The sequence below is a fragment of the Egretta garzetta genome, unplaced genomic scaffold (genome assembly GCF_000687185.1).
Source record: "Egretta garzetta isolate BGI_Z169 unplaced genomic scaffold, ASM68718v1 scaffold429, whole genome shotgun sequence".
NCBI lineage: Eukaryota > Metazoa > Chordata > Aves > Pelecaniformes > Ardeidae > Egretta > Egretta garzetta.
In genome coordinates, this window is record NW_009260678.1 from 42540 (window position 1) to 46532 (window position 3993).

Genomic DNA, 3993 nt, shown 5'->3' on the forward strand with positions numbered 1-3993 from the left:
GGGTTTTTTTTTTTTTTTTTTTTTTTTTTTTTTTTTTTTTTCCCTACTAAAAAAGCCCTGCCCACAGCCCGGTGGCAGGATGGAGGCAACCTGCAACCCTGCTATAGAACAGCACCTGCTGGATTTTCAGCCCTTCTGTTTTGCCCATTGCAGCTTTATCTCGGAGATGACGCCGATGTCCAAGAGCTTCCACCGCTCCTGCGATTTGCCTGTCTTCTGGTATCGTGCTTTGCCGGTTTGCTTTGGAAACGTGCCTGCTGCTGCACGTGCAAGATGGTTGCAAATCGTTCTCTCCCATGTCTCAGTAAAACCCAGGAAACCCAACAGAAGAGGTTTACAAGAACTTGACTATTTTTTACATGCATGCTGGGCAAAGTAACTAAGATTTAGGCGGCTCTCCCAGCTGGAATTGGGATGCACAGAGATAGCACCAAATAGCGCTAACCCGGTATAGCCAATTGTTGGCAACTTCATACATTTTTATGAAGCATCGTTAAGAGAAATAGCATTACCTTTCAAAACAGCACCCTGACGGAGCTTTTGCTTAACACACATAAAAAATTACCGCCTTGTGCTGGCCATAGAGAGGCAAAGCAGGATGATCTTGAACTCGGGGGGAGAAACTGCTGATCAAAGACCGATTTCCAAATTTATTTCTGAGCTGCGCTTGTATCCTGACACTTGAGAACCGGGTTGGTTTGTCGGTGCGGCTGGAAGTCTGAATGCCTCGTTTGTTTAGCAACCACTGACCTATTTAACATCCGTGATCCTCAGATGAAGCATACGCATGCCTCTTCTTCTGGCTTAACCCGTGTGTGGTACCCTGCACCGCTGGGGCTGTAACCTTCTCTTTTGAACAGACCATGCCTCGATCCAGTCAGCAGGCTTTCTAAGTTTGGAGTTTGATTTGGTTTTTTGAAGCCTGGAATCACCTAGAGCACCCCTTCTTCTAGAGTTGTTGTCCTCACAGTGGTATCCTGGAAGGAAATTTTGAGAAAATCAAGCTGAGGGTAATTAATGCATTACTCCACAGGGATGAACTTGCATTGCTTGTGTTGGCAACAGTCCCCAGCATTAGAAAACTTGGGTATAGAAAAATACATCTTTATAAACAGGAGTGATTGAACAAAGTGTTATTTGGATCCTTCTCGAGGTGGTTGGTTTTACAGATACTTGCTAACGCCAAACTGGTAAACCCTCTGGATCTCCCTAGTCCAGTCCCTACTCCATCTCATGAAACCTCGTTTTTCTTGTAGTACAGGCTGTCAGACGCTTTGGTTGATGCCGTTGTTGAGGACCTCCATAAACAGCAAAGTATTTCTGAGGAATGAGAAATGTTTGTGTGAAGCTGACAGAGAAAATCCCTTTCTTTTAGGGGTCGCAGAAACGAAACCATAAAGCCCTTAAACAACGGTTCACTCGTAAATCTTGGCAAAGGATGGCTCGTGATGGGCGAAGGCTTTCAGCCCGTGCAGGCGGCGTGTCCGGCTGCTCTCGTACTGCTGCTGCCTGCAAACCGTTACTGGTTATCATCTGTTGTTTGTTAAGAGCTTTTCCATAATTTGGCCCCTATTCGTTATTGAAAATAAAGACATCTGCTATATTTTCAAATTAGTACGTAGCAAAATATGGCCTGTAAGATTAGTTTCGATAATTTTATAATACTAATTCCTTCAACATCAACGGCGTTGCGCCTGATTTACTCCCACGTAGCCGGTCCCCAGATGGTAGAGCATGGTTCCCTAAAGCCCTGAAATTATCTGATTATAATGATGTTAATGCTGATCATGAGTAGCAGTGGTACAAAGTATCCAGCTATACTGTTGAGAGCTTAAAAAGATCTTTCTTAATAGGCTTTCTTAATGGCAGTCTTAAAATTTAATAAAGCAAAAACAATTTCACCGTTCAAAGATGAATGCAAGCCGGGTAATTTTTATCCAGTGGACTTCATTAAATAATTGTGTGCTGTTTGATCATATCAACAGTGACCTGCTAGGTTTAGGAGCTCTCGTTAATGACATCAAGTATTTAAAAGCAACGCTTTCAAGAGAAAAGCTGCTTTACCCTCGGTGTTGCCTATGTCGGAGGAAAACTAATAGGTAGCAGGATTAAGCTTCCAGAACCGAAATGTCTCAAAAATTCTTACAAGACTTCACTTGGTACTCTCGGGCTTTTCTATCATTTTTAATAAATAATTCACACAGTATTAGTAAGCGTTGAAACAAATTGGGGCAGGAGAAGTTTCCAGGTGCTTTCTACCTGATACTCTGCATTCTTTTCATGCTTTGTAGATTCATAAGAAAAGGGCTGCCATGCGGTGGAGTAATTACCAGACCATAACTCACTTAACAGAAATGAGTAGAAACCCTGTATTATATAAACTTTCTTGATTATCGCAATGGGTTTCATACTGTTTGGATGCCTTTTGTTTTTAATTTTTGTATTTTTAAGAAATCTTTATAGATAGCACTTCCAAGGCTTATGTTCAGCATTAAAAGGAAATTATTTTTGCCACGGAGTTAAAACATGGAATAATTCAGGTTAGTTGGAGGATCCCCAAAGGCTAACCAGTCCAGCCACCTGCATGAAGGCAGTTGGATAGAGCAGATTGCTCGGTGACTTCTCCAGCTGAGTCTTGAACATCTCCAAGGATGGGGATTCCACAACCTCTTTGGGCAACCTGTTCTAGCATTTCATCACCCTCATGATGCATTTTGCAATCAGTATCTGATTGTAATTTCCCGTGTTCCAGTTTGTGTCTGTTGCCTCCCATTGGATTGCTGTGCACCTCTGAAAAGAGCCTGGCTCCGTCTACTCCATATCTGCAGTATTCTCTGTGGTAATGCATTTTTCTTTAGTTAAAAAAGTTTTTTTGACGCATCTGGACAAAGGCACAGGTTGTAGTTAAACCCTGGGCTGTATTTCCCTGAAGACCTTTCTGAAGGTATACATCACAAATTCCCAGCTTGGTGTTTTGAAGGAGGGGGTTGGAGTGAGGGTGGTTTTCCATTCCGGTTACAGCTGATCTACTTCTGTCCATAAATATTCAAAAATTCCATTCAATAATATATTTAAGTGCTTTCCACCTAGCAGCATTGTGTGTTTTCTGTTCTCAACTCTTAATTTGGCAAGTCAAATTTGGACATCCACCCAGAACTGCCTCCAAGCCTGCAGATTAAATTAAGGTGTGATGATCTGGCAGAAGCTCTTGCTGCGTGCTGCTGACGCACCTTCCCAATGCGTTGCTGAGTCACGTTGACAAGCAAGTTGAGATTGGGAAGTAACGGCTTCTTGTGTTCTTCTGCCCCAGGGGAGGCTGGTACTCTTTGCAATTACAATTGGAAGGTGAACTGGAAGAATGTTTCCAAATCTTCACCAAACGTCACATGCTTTTCAAGAGAACATACCGTTCTTTTAATCAAACGGAGTTGATTGAGGGTTTACATCTCCAAGATGTAGGACCTAGGGATGGAGTTCAGCCCTGTGTGCCACTTGACTCCCCAGGGCTCGTTCACGTCGTCTGCAGAGGAGTTAAGTTTCCCTGTGTGTATAAAACCCAGCTTGTTGATACAGCTTTGCTTCGAGGTCTAGGTTATTGGTAGAAAACTGCATGTAAAAAGCACGGCCTTGTGCTCCGCTCTTCGGAGGTGATCTAGTTTTGCACATCAGCACGTGTAAAGAGCCCATGACTTCACGTATGCGGCTCGACAGCACTGGAATGGTAAAACCAAGCTTGGATGAATGCTTCAGTGCCTGTGTGCAAAGGGAATGCTTGGACTTCCCAATTTAATGCTGTATTTCTGGTTTTAAGCTAGGCACAGTATGGGTAACTCCGTACTTGGGAGATGCTGTGTGCGCCCCTGCGAGTCGCTCAGGTTTCTGAAGTCTGGGAATTACACATGTTAAGCATCTTGCTGGATCAGATTAATTGTATGTATTTATGGAAGCAGATTGACAGGTTCACTTAGCATGCTAAAAATAATGAGGCTCCCT

The 3993-nt window shown here is 43.2% G+C and overlaps 1 protein-coding gene across 1 annotated transcript in view; it reads left to right on the forward strand.

The window, feature by feature from the left end:
• FNDC3B (fibronectin type III domain containing 3B) overlaps positions 1-3993 on the forward strand; it is a gene marked incomplete at its 5' end in the record, with an annotated part of 171724 nt that overhangs the window by 36832 nt on the left and 130899 nt on the right. The gene's annotated exons all lie outside the window — the stretch shown is intronic.